Here is a 13,080-nt window from a genome sequence, read left to right as displayed (position 1 = left end):
TTTGTAGATTCTTTATACTGTACGTATCTACTTAGCTGAAAATAAGAACCATTTTTTCCTTCCTACTTCTTTTGCCATTTATTCCATGACTCTTTTGAGACATCATGGAAGAAAGTATGATATTTGCTGTAGAATTCTATCAAATTAAGGAAGTCCCCTCTATTCTTAGTTTTCAGGGAGTTTTTTTTTTTTTTTTAATCATGAGTGGGTGTTTACTTTCTTTTTTGTTAAGTTTCTTTTTAAGTTTAGTGTGTGTGTGTGTGTGTTTGTGTGTGTGTGTGTGAGAGAGAGAGAGAGAGAGAGAGAGCAGGGGAGAGGCAGAGAGAGAGGGAGGCATAGAATCCGAAGCAGGCTCCAGGCTCTGAGCTGTCAGCACAGAGCCCGCCCCGGGGCTCGAACTCACAGACCGCGAGATCATGACCTGAACCGAAGTTGGCACTTAACTGAGCCACCCAGGCGCTCCTCATTCATAAATCTAAAGAAACAGTCCCTTCAAGGTAAGGGCTCCAAATGGAAACTCAGCCTAAAATGGAAGGGAAGGGAATTTTCTGTCAAAATCTGTAAGTTAAACCGTGGTTGTCAAGCACGTAGTTACAACGAAACCAGCAAAAGCAGCGAAATCACTCATGTTTGCTTTCCTGGCAGTGTCTTCCATCCGCAGGCACTCTTTTGCCAACACACCAACAATTCTGAAATACTTCACTACTAATAAATGTCATAATTTCAAAAATAAAAAATAAAAAGAATGAGTGAGCTTTATACATTTCGACACAGAAAAGTTGCCAAAACATAACGTGCGGTGAAGAAATACATACAAGTCCTGAAAGACACATAAAGTGTGATTAAAAACAAGAACATGCATTGACTTCGGACGCATGCAGATCTAGGAAAAGTATAAAGTCTCACATGGAATTATACTCAGCATCGTCAGGACAGATGGTGGAGGAGGGAGGGAGAACTGATGAGGCTTTGGTTTTATTTTCTACAAAATGGGGAGGAGCACCTCGCTGGCTCGGTCGATAGAGCATGCAACAATTTTTTTTTTTAGGTTTTATTTATTTATTTTGAAGAGAGAGAGAGTGCGTGAGCTGGGGAGGGGCACAGGGAGAGGGAGAGACAGAATCCCAAGCAGGCTCTGCATAGTGCCAAGCTCGAACTCATGAATGCAAGATCATGACCTGAGCCGAAATCAAAAGTTGGCTGCTCAACCGACTGAGCCACCCAGGTGCCCTTGAGCGTGGGACTCTTGACCTTGGGGTTGTGAGTTCGAGTTCCACGTTGGGTATAGAGATTACTGAAAAATAAAATCTTAAAAAATTTTTTTTTAAAAAACAAACCCAACATTAGGAAGATAAATAACCCAATTAAAAGGAGCAAGAGGTGGGGCACCCGGGTGGCTCAGTCCATTGAGCATCCGACTTCGGCTCAGGTCATGATCTCACAGTTTGTGAGTTTCAGCCCTGCCTCGGGCTCTGTGCTGACCGCTCGGAGCCTGGAGCCTGCTTCAGATTCTGTGTCTCCCTCTCTCTGTCCCTCCCCTGCTCGGACTCTCTGTCTCTCTCTCAAAAATAAACATTAAAAAATTTTTTTTTAAAAAAGGAGCAAAAGCTTTGAAAAGAGACATCTCACCAAAGACATACAAATGGCCAATAAGCACATGAAAAGATGCTCAACTTATTAGTCATTAGAGGAACACAGATCAAAACCACAATGAGATACCATTTCACACCTACTAGAATAACTATAATAGATACAACAACAACAACAACAACAAAGCCAATAGCTTTCAAGGTTTCAGAGCAAAAGGAACTCTCACGTACCTCCTCCAGTGGGAATGTCAAATCGTGCGGCCGCTTTGGAAAGCAGTGTGGCAGTTTCTTAACAAGTTAAACATCAATTTACCATAAAACCCAACGAACCCACTCCCAGGTATCTACGCAAGAGAAGTAGCATACGTCCACGTGCGTGTGCCCAAATGTTCGCGGTGGCGTCTATTCACAAGAGCCAAAAAGAGGAAACAACCCAGGTGGCCATTGATTGGCGAATGGATGCACAAAATCTGGCGTATTTATACAGTGGAATATTATTAACACATAAAAAGGAGGGTGAAGCAGTGATCCATGCTCCAGCATGGATGAATCTTGAAAACATTAGGCTGAGTGAAAGAAGCCAGACACAAAAGGCCACATAGTGTATGATTCCTTTTATGCAAAATTTTCAGATCAGAGAAATCTAGTAGATTAGTGGTGGGGGGGTGGGGGGGTGGGGGGTAGGGGTGTGGAGGGTGGGGGATAGATGTATGGAGGGTGGGGGGTGTAGGCGGTCGAGGGGGTAGGGGGTGACTGCTAATGGATACGCGGGATCTCTTTAGAATTACAGAAATATTCTAAAATTGAATTTTGGTAATGGTTGCACAGCTATGTAAATTTACTAAAAATAATAAAAGAGTCCACTGGAAACAGGAACTTTATGGCGTGTAGACCCGACCTCAATAAAGCCGTTTAAACCAACAAAACAAAACACCAGAGTCTCAGAGCATCTCCCGTTGAGACTGGCAGATCCCGTCGTGAGCCGGGGTCACGCACTGATGACGGAGGCTCCCTGCTGAGCCCGAGCAGGACCCTGGCCAAGCAGCCGTGGCCTCAGGAATGAATGCTGGTATTTGTGGGGTGTTCGGTTTGCCAAAATTTAAGATGCGCCCCTGCCGTCAGCCAGGAACGGCGTGTAAACTGGAGAATCCCATGACTTCCCCAAGTGGGGATTACTGTTCTGCCACAGGCACAGGGCCCGAGGCCAGCAGCCAGGCCGCCATCGTGGCCACACGATGTCCCCAGGGACCCAGGCTCCCTCTCCAGCCTTACCTCCCTCGTTATGGGGCTTTTAGTCACATGCCCAAAAGATGCCCGAGGTCGCTCTGGGCACCCACATCCTCCTTCTAGGCAGTAGGCAGGGCAGGGGTGGTCACAAAGCATGTGCATCTGAGCTGTCCCTTTTTAGGAGGAAGCCACTGGATTTCCTGAAAACCCCAGAGAGTAGATTTCCCCTTCACTGCAGGGGAGCCCAATATTCCTGGCTGGCTACATGGTTACACCCAATCAAACTGGGGTGCTCGTGACGGAGAAGCAGGGGTGGGGAATGGTGACTTAACATGGGACAAGAGTGCCTGCCAAAGTGAGTGCCGCTGGGGGGACCTGGCCTCTCTTTACAGCCACCAGAAGAGTCTTTGCTGCTCTCCCACCCTGGCAACCGGCTCTCAGGCTCACGGGCCAGGCTCAGTCACCTTGCTCCCTCTCCGGACCTGAAATCTTGAGCAAGGCTTCAAGGACGCTCCTCAAACTCCCTGAGCTACACTCACTGCAAGAAGCCAGAGAGAGGGCCCCTGGGTGGCTTGGTCGGTTAGGCATCTGACTCTTGATTTCAGCTCAGGTCCTGATCTCGTGGTCCATGGGATCAAGCCCCGCATCAGGCTCCGTGCCATCAGCACAGAGCCTGCTTGGGATTCTCTCTCTCTGCCCCTCGACCGCTTGCATGCACTCTCTTTTTCTCTCTCAAAATAAATAAATAAATAAACTTAAAAAAAAAAAAACACCTAATGGTTTGTTGCTCACAGAAACAGTCCTGACGCTTTAAAATGAACACATGTCGGACTTCAAACTGTATTACAAAGCTGTCATCATGAAGACAGTACGGTACCGGCACAAAAACAGACACTCAGATCAATGGAACAGAATAGAGAACCCAGAAATGGACCCACAGACGTACGGCCAACTAATCTTTGACAAAGCAGGAAAGAATATCCAATGGAATAAAGACAGTCTCTTCAGCAAGTGGTGCTGGGAAAACTGGACGGCGACATGCAGAAGAATGAACTTGGACCACATTCTTACACCAGACACAAAAATAAACTCAAATGGATGAAAGACCTAAATGTAAGACAGGAAGCCATCAAAATCGTCGAGAAGAAAGCAGGCAAAAACCTCTTCGACCTTGGCTGCAGCAACTTCTTACTCAACACGTCTCTGGAGGCAAGGGAAACCAAAGCAAAAATGAACTATTGGGACCTCATCAAAATAAAAAGCTTCTGCACAGCGAAGGAAACAGTCAGCAAAACTAAAAGGCAACTGACGGAATGGGAGAAGATATTTGCAAATCGCATATCAGATAAAGAACTCATCAAACTCAACACCCAAAAAACAAATAATCCAGTGAAGAAATGGGCAAAAGACATGAATAGACACTTCTCCAAGGAAGACATCCAGATGGCCAACCGACACATGAAAAAATGCTCAACATCACTCATCGTCAAGGAAAGACAAGTCAAAACCACAATGAGATACCACCTCCCACCTGCCAGAATGGCTAACATTAACAACTCAGGCAACAACGGATGTTGGCGAGGATGCGGAGAAAGAGGATCTCTTTTGCATTGTTGGTGGGAAGGCAAACTGGTGCAGCCACTCTGGAAAACAGTGTGGAGGTTCCTCAAAAAACTAAAAATAGAACTACCCTACCACCCAGCAATTGCACTACTAGGCATTTATCCAAGGGATACATACAGGTGTGCTGTTTCGAAGGGACACATGCACGCCCATGGTTATAGCAGCACTATCCACAATAGCCGAAGTATGGAAAGAGCCCAAATGTCCATGGATGGATGAACAGATAAAGAAGATGCGGTATATATATGCAATGGAGTATTACTCGGCAATCAAAAGGAATGAAATCTTGCCATTTGCAACTACATGGATGGAGGGTATTATGCTAAGTGAAATTAGTCAGAGAAAGACACAAATCATATGACGTCACTTATGAGGACTTTAAGAGACAAAACAGATGAGCATAAGGGAAGGGAAACAAAAATAATATAAAAACAGGGAGGGGGACCAAACAGAAGAGACTCATAAATATGGAGAACAAACTGAGGGTTACTGGAGGGTTTGTGGGAGGGGGGATGGGCTAAATGGGGGAGGGGCACTAAGGAATCTACTCCTGAAATCATTGTTGCACTATATGCTAACGAACTTGGATGTAAGTTAAAGAAAATAAATTAAATAAAAATTAAAAAAATTAAATAAAATAAAATGACCACATGCTTGATCTACACCACTGCTGACTTTCTGGAAGTTTCCAATGGAACCTCATTCAGCGTTCAGCCCACTTTGCTCTCATCTCCGGGCCTTTGCATATGCCATTCCTTTTGCCTGTAACACTCACTCCTTCCCACACTCATCCTGAATTTTCGGGTCCTGGTTCAGAGGCCTCCTCCTGTGGGAAGCCCTTCCTGACCACCCTGGCTGAGTCCATCACCCTCTGTAGGGGCTCTGCTGTCCTAGCTCCAACCATTCTGGGTTGTCACTATCTGGGGAGGGGCCTGTCTCCTCAATCGACTGGGAGTCCCGAGAACGCAGGACCAAGAGTGTTTCGGTCATTCCTGTATCTCCAACACCGCCTAGCATGGGCCGGGTACAGAGTGGGTGCTCGGGGAATATTTATTTATTTACTTACTTATTTTAATTTTTAAAAATGTTTGTTATTTTTGAGAGAGAGAGGGCCAGAGCGTGAACAGGGGAGGAGCAGAGAGCGAGGGAGACACAGAATCTGAGGCAGGCTCCAGGCTCCGAGCTTGTCAGCACAGAGCCTGACGTGAAGCTTGAAGTCACAGACCGTGAGATCATGACCTGAGCCCAAGTCAGACGCCCAACCGACTAAGCCACCCAGGTGCCCCTTGGGGAATATTTATTAAAAACATAAATAGGGGCGTCTGGCTGGTTGATGGTGGAGCATGAGACTCCTGATCTCAGGGTCATGAGTTCAAGCCCCATGTTGAGTGTGGAGCTTACTTAAAAAATGAGAATAGGGGCGCCTGGGTGGCGCAGTCGGTTAAGCCTCCGACTTCAGCCAGGTCACGATCTCGCGGTCCGTGAGTTCGAGCCCCGCGTCGGGCTCTGGGCTGATGGTGGCTCGGAGCCTGGAGCCTGTTTCCGATTCTGTGTCTCCCTCTCTCTCTGCCCCTCCCCCGCTCATGCTCTGTCTCTCTCTGTCCCAAAAATAAATAAAAAACGTTGAAAAAAAAAATTTTTTTTTAAATGAGAATAAGTTAAAAAAGAAAAGCAAACAAATGAACCCGTCAATCAATGAATAAGTAACTTCCCGACTAATTACAAAAGAGCAAAAGGCACTTTTTGAGTGGACAAACCCAGTGCTCACCACCTACAGGGAAGACACAGCATCACCCCCTGAGTTTTCCTGCTGAAAGTGTTCATTCTGAATCTAATCATGAAGTCAGAGTGTGGGTCGCTTTCTGCGGGACAACTGAGCTGGAAGTTTGCAAAAATCCAAAGTTATACAAATCCAAAATAGGTAGAGCTGTCCTGGATTTGAAAAGATTAAAGAGACAACGATGGAGTCCTGGGTTGGGCAGAAAAAAAAAAATCTATAGAAGACATTTTGACATTGTTGGGGAAATTTGAAAACAAGCAGTTTCTTAGATGACATTATGCAATTATGAAGCCTTGTCTTGGTGGGGCGCCTGGGTAGCTCAGTTGGTTAAGCGCCTGACTTCGGCTCACGTCATGATCTCACGGTGCGTGAGTTCGAGCCCTGCGTTGGGCTCTGTGCTGGCAGCTCAGAGCCTGGAGCCTGCTTCCAATTCTGTGTCTCCTTCCCACCCTGCTCACTCTCTCCCTCCCTCTCTCTCTCTCTCTCTCTCTCAAAAATAAGTAAACATTAAAAAATTGAGGGAAAAAAAGAATTGTCTTCGTGTATGATGGCATTTTGGATTATATGTGGGAGAAGGTCCTTGTTCTTTAGAGACGCACACCTAAGCCTTTTAGCGTAAAGTGCCATGACATCTGCAGACGAGTCAGTGAAAAAAAAAAAAATCTGTGTATGTAGAGAGACACAGATAGAGATGTAAAGTGTTATGGACCACATGTTCGTAGGCTCCCCGAACACATACATTGAAGTCCTAACCCTAGATGGTATTTGCAGGTGGGGCCTTCGGGAGGTAATTCGGTCTAGGTGAGGACATGTGGGCAGGGCCCCCAGGAGGGGACTGGTGTCCTTAAAAGAGGAGAAAGAGGCCCCCCGGGCTTTCTCTGTCTCTCTCCACCATTTGAGCACACTGGTGAGAAGGCAGCCGTCTGCAAGCCAGGAAGTGGGACCTCACCAGGAACCGAATCTGCCAGCACCTTGATCTTGGCCTTCCTGGCCTCCAGAACTGTGAGAACATAAATGTCTGTTGTCCAAGCCCTCCAGCCTGTGGTGTTTTGTGTTTTTTTTTTTTTTTTTTTTAATAGTAGCATGATCTTAGACAAAAGCATGCAGATCTAAGATATCTGAAGTGCACAGACAGGGCACACAGTGTGAACAAGTGCATTTGGGGATTCATTGCATAGTTTTTTTTTCCATTTTTCTGTAGGTTTGACAATTTTTCAAAAGAGCTGTCAGGGAGAACTAAAATACAAAAAAAAAAAAAAAAAAAAAGAAAAAAAAGAAAAAAAGAAAAAGAATATATAAGGAAAATACACCAAAATGTAAATAAATGCTGATGATTTTTGCCAGGTAGGTTTTATGATGGTCTCGATTTTCTTTTTTCTTTTTTTTTTTTTTTACGTTTTTTTATTTATTTTTGAGACAGAGAGAGACAGAGCATGAACAGGGGAGGGGCAGAGAGAGAGGGAGACACAGAATCGGAAGCAGGCTCCAGGCTCTGAGCCATCAGCCCAGAGCCCGACGCGGGGCTCAAACTCACGGACCGTGAGATCGTGACCTGAGCTGAAGTCGGACGCTTAACCGACTGAGCCACCCAGGCGCCCCTATGATGGTCTCGATTTTCCAATTTTCTCCTCTGAATACCGAGGACTTGCTCAGTTAAATGAAGGAGGAAAATCCAAAATGTACATATGATCAGATCCAACGGTGTCATTTCCCGGAATTATTCTTAAGAAACTAACAATGGGAGGGGCGCCTGGGTGGCTCAGTCAGTTAAGCATCTGACTTCGCCTCAGGTCAGGATCTCACAGCTCGTGAGTTCGAGCCCCTTGTTGGGCTCTGTGCCGATAGCTCAGAGCCTGGAGCCTGCTTCAGATTCTCTGTCTCCCTGTCTCTCTGCCCCCCCACCACCACTGCTTGCACACTATCTCTTTCTCTCTCTCAAAAGTAAATTAAAACATTTAAAACAAAGGAAACTAACAACGGGATGCACAAAGATTTAGCCCAGGGTCCCTGAGGCCCAGCATGGCTCTCGGGGAGGTTCTTTCCCGCTAATTGCCAGGATGGTGCCCTCCAGGGCAAGAGAGGGGCTTGCTGTGCCACTGTGTGGTGTGTGATGTGTCCATCTTCTAAGCTTAAACCTCCAGGCTCGGCGGGGTGCCTCACATGGGGTGTGGAGATTACTTAAAAAAAAAGTTAAAAAATTAAAATAAAGCTCAAGATCCATAGGCACGTAAGAGGGGCAGGGGGAAAACTCTGAGGTGTCTCGTACCTGGCCTCCCATCTCCTGCACGATTAAGCACCAGTTGCCCAGAGAAGTAACCTGCTCATTAACATACCTGATACAGACTTCCTTCCCTCTCTCCTTTCACTTTTCTCCAAAAGAACATCTTGTCCCTTCCCCTCAAAGAGTCAAAGGATAGCAGCAGTTCATTCTCCCTGCAATTACTTTTATGTTTCAGTTTTTATTTACTTTTTCTTAGTAATCTCTACCGCCAATATGGAGCTCGAACTCACGACCTCGAGATCCAGAGTCACATCCTGCTCCATCCGAGCCGGCCAGGCGCCCGTCCCTGTAATTACTTTCTGAAGAGAGTAATACGGGGCCATATTTGTAGGGGGGAAAAAAAAGTAACTCAGTTGTTTACGAGATACTGAATTTCTGTTGGGAATGATGAAAAAAGTTCTGGACAAAGACGGTGGTGATGGTTACACACAGTTGTGAATGTACTGAATGCCACTGAATTGTATACTTAAAATGGCTACAAGGATCTATCTTATGTGCTGTCTGTTTTGTCCATTTAGCAAGAAAAGATAATTTGGCAATGAGAAACCCATCTGGGTACTGCTCTGTTTCACCCCCAGCTGGCCAACAAGCATGGTGTCCTGCCATGAAGTTCTGACAAGAATCATGCAGAGTTAGTGTGGACTCCACAGGGTAAAGGCTCAGTCCCACAAGACTGCCTGCACTCCAGGTAGCAGCCACGAGTGGGGTTCCCAAGCCACCCGCACTTCTGACCAAATGGCTACAAATTCGGGGGCTCCCACAAACCCCCTCAGGTTCGAGAACACCCTGAAAACGTTCTACCTACAACTGCAGCTTCATTATAAAAGATACACGGCAGGTGAGGTGTAGGAGGGATTGTGCAGATTCCATGGGAAAAGAATGCTTTCCTTCTGGCACTCAGGCCCCTCGGGTAGGCAAGAGGAACAGCTATGTGCCTGAACCAGAAAATCAGGCTGGCTCAGTCATCATCTTATTTTAGGTATTTCCACCAGCCCCACCCAGAGTCACCTTGGTAGCATAACAAAGATCCATTGATCACGTATGAATTTAACAAAGGCTTCTGTTCGTGGTAAAACATGAACAGATACCTTCTGTGTTACCCTACAAGTGAAACATTAACATAATAATTCTGTGTTACCCTACAAGTACTCAGGGAGTTACCTAACAGTCTGGGGATGGGCAAATAGAAGATACAGACTGTTTCCCCCCACGTGCTGTGGCCGCCACGTGATGCCACAGGCATCAACCGGGGGCAGCCCGATGCAGGCTGGGAGTGCCCACTCCTTATCTTCTCAGGTACAGGTCTCCCACCATGAGCCTCCTCTGGTCTCCTCCAGCTAGAGGCTCCTTCACCCTCCCTCACACCTCTCTCCCCTGGAGCCCCCTTTCCCCTGGGGCTCCCATTCCTGCACGGAAGGCTCCGTCCCTCCGAAGGTGAGCATGGTGTGGGGCAAAGGGAGGTCTGGCCCCTCTGGGGTGGCCAAGCAGCCACGAGGGACACAGGATGGAAGGGATTTCTGGGGACGTTTGCGAGGCAAACGCCTCGCCAGGCGTCCCTCGCTCTCTCCATCCTTGCCCATCTTTTTTTTTTTTTTTTTTTTAATGTTTATTTATTTTTGAGACGATGCAAGAGACAGAGTGCAAGCAGTGGAGGGGCAGACAGAGGGAGACACAGAATCTGAAGCGGGGTCCAGGCTCTGAGCTGTCAGCCCAGAGCCCGACGCGGGGCTCGAACCCACGCACCGTGAGATCATGACCTGAGCCGAAGTCGGACACTTAACCGACTGAGCCACCCAGGCGCCCCCATCCTTGCCCATCTTTGTCTGGTCCCAGGAGGCAGGGGTGGCATCTGGGCGAAGCGGTCCTCTGTATTCTGGCGGGCACTCGCTTTGGGCAGTGCCCACCAGGGAGGATGGCGATGGGAGAAAGGGCACAGTGGGGCACATCTCTCCCGTTGTGCCACAAGGCCGCAGCGGCTCTGCCCTTGACCTACGGCTACGGTTCTTGCCCCCACTCAACTGGGATGGACTCCTGGTGCCCTTCTGAGATCGTGGGATGCTATCGGCTTTGCTGTGTCCAATCCCTGGGGGCCTCGGCATCCTCCCCTAGACCCCTTCACCCTACCCACGCCACCGTCCTGCGCTGGACTCTCTTCAATAACCAAAACTAACAAAGGGAACAAAAAGGAGAAGCTGGCAGGGCTCCCTAGGGCCCTCGGGGACACTCCCCATGGTGGCCATGTCTGCACATTCTGTACCTCTTATGGGGACACCCTCCCCTCCAGAACTGCTGCTGAAGCCAGTGTTCCTCTGGAGACCAGCTCACAAACGGACCTGCCTGGCGTCTGGGTGGCTCAGTCGACTGGTTGAGCGTCTGACTTTGGCTCAGGTCTTGATCTCACGGTTCGTGGGTTTGAGCCCCGCGTCGGGCTCTGTGCTGACAGCTCGGAGCCTGGAGCCTGCTTTGGATTCTGTGTCTCCCTCTCTCTCCGCCCCTCCCCTGCTCACGCTCTCAAAACAAAAAAACGTTAAAAACAAACAAACAAAAACAGCCCTCACCTGGCCAAGGGTGAAGCCCTCTCCTCTGAGACTCTTTATTGATCACTTAAAAGATGGATACGGAGCACTCTACAGGACAATTCCCACTTTGTACATATGTGTATATCTACCAACACACATACAATGCATAACTTTTTTTTCTCTACACACACATGCGTGTGTGCGTGTGCGCAGAGGATGGGAAACGTGGCTAGAAGTTAACGGTGGTCATCGCTGGATAGTGGGATTACAGGTGATTTTTACCATTCCATTTTATGTTTTTCAGTGTTGGTGAGTTTTCTGTAGACAGCCTGCTGTGGCTTGAAATATGCAGAAAAGCATGACTGGGAAACAAAAGAGATGACCGGAATGGAATGCATTTCTGTGCGGACCAGTACAGACCAGTGTCCTCGGGTCTCCGGTCATGCAGGGCCTCCTTTCCATGCCTGCTCACCTTTCCATGGCCCAGGCCCTCTGTAACCTGGTCGCCGACCCCTCGTTCCTGCCGCACTAAGCCACACACTCTAAGAGGAACGTTGAAAAATGTTTACGGATTTCCTTCTCACTCGCATCTCTGGGCCTTTGCACATGCTGTTCCCTTTGCACCCTGTCTCTCCTGGACTCTATACCCCATGCACCTTTTTCCCTTTGTTGATTTTAATCTGTATCCCTTTTCTGGAATCAACATGACTCAGCTTTTCTGAGTCCTGTGAGTCCTTCTAGCAAATCACTGAGCCTGAGGTGGTTCGGGGGACCCCCAACACCAGGAGATTGAAAGATTCAAAGACGTGGTTCTTGCAAAATCCTTCATAAGGTGCCTGGGACCCAATAAATGAGAAATGCAAGAGATTCAGTTCAGTGCCTCAGTTTCCTCCTGTGCAAACTGGGGGGCATAATCATCCCATACTCTTAGGGTGAAGATGCTTATAATTTGGGGTGAAGGAGCTCTTCCTGAACAAGGGAGGGAAAGTAAGAGCCATAAAAGAAAAGATGAGAAAACCTGGTTTATCAAAACTAAAAAACAAAAACAAAACCAAAAAACTTTTGTAGGACAGAAGACACCCTAAACAAGCATTAGGGACAAGGAATGCAGGCATTTCTCAAAGGAATTCGAGTGTCCAATAAGCAGCTGAAAATATGCCAAACCAGTTAGGGACCATCCAGAAGCACAGCCCATGTCCCCCCTGCCAAGCTTCTTACCCCTCGGCTCCCATGAGAGGTCGGCCAGAAAGTGTCCCCACCTCAAGCAAGGGGCCAAGGGGTGGTATGCAGATTCTAGGAAGGGCACCTACGAGTCACTAGGAGAAAGACCGAGCAGCCTACAAATAGGGGCTGTGGTACATTGGGTAACGGACCCCAACATGTCCACATCCCAATGCCCAGAACCCGTGAGTCTCACTTCATATGGCAAAAGGGACTTTGCAGATGTGATGAGGTTAATTAAGGATCTTAAAATGGGGAGGTTATCCTGGATTACCCAGGTGGGCCCTAACCCCAGTGACAAGTGTCCTCATAAAAGACGGGAGAGACGACAGGGACGCACAGAGCAGAAAGCCACGTGAAGACACAGGCAGAGACCAGAGGGATGTGGCCACCCTGGAACGCCGGCGGGGGTGGGGCAGTGGGGCACCAGCAGCTGGAAGAGGCAAGGAATACGTTTCTCCCCTTAAGGGAGGGAGGACTGACCTGCCGACACCTTGATTTCAGTCCGATGACCCCGGTTTCAGTTTCCTGTCATCCAGAACGGTTAGAGAATACAGACGTATTGTATTAAGCCAGCGAGCTTTGTAGTTTGTAACGGCAGCCACAGGAAACTTACACGATGGACAAAAGAATGAAACAGATACTTCACAAAACAAAATACTAAGAATCACCGATAAGCTCATGTAAAGATGCTCGACACCATTACTCATCTGAGAAAGATCAATTGAAACCACGGTAAAATACCACTACATACTTGCCAGGATGGTTAAAATGAGAGGGGAGAGAAAAAAGAAAAGGAAGGAAGGAAGGAAAGAAGGAAGGAAGGAAGGAAGGAAGGAA

Source organism: Panthera leo, chromosome E2, assembly GCF_018350215.1.
Source record: "Panthera leo isolate Ple1 chromosome E2, P.leo_Ple1_pat1.1, whole genome shotgun sequence".
In the NCBI taxonomy this organism is placed as follows: Eukaryota; Metazoa; Chordata; class Mammalia; order Carnivora; family Felidae; genus Panthera; species Panthera leo.
The sequence above is the reverse complement of the archived record's forward strand: the minus strand, read 5'-3'. Positions refer to the sequence as shown.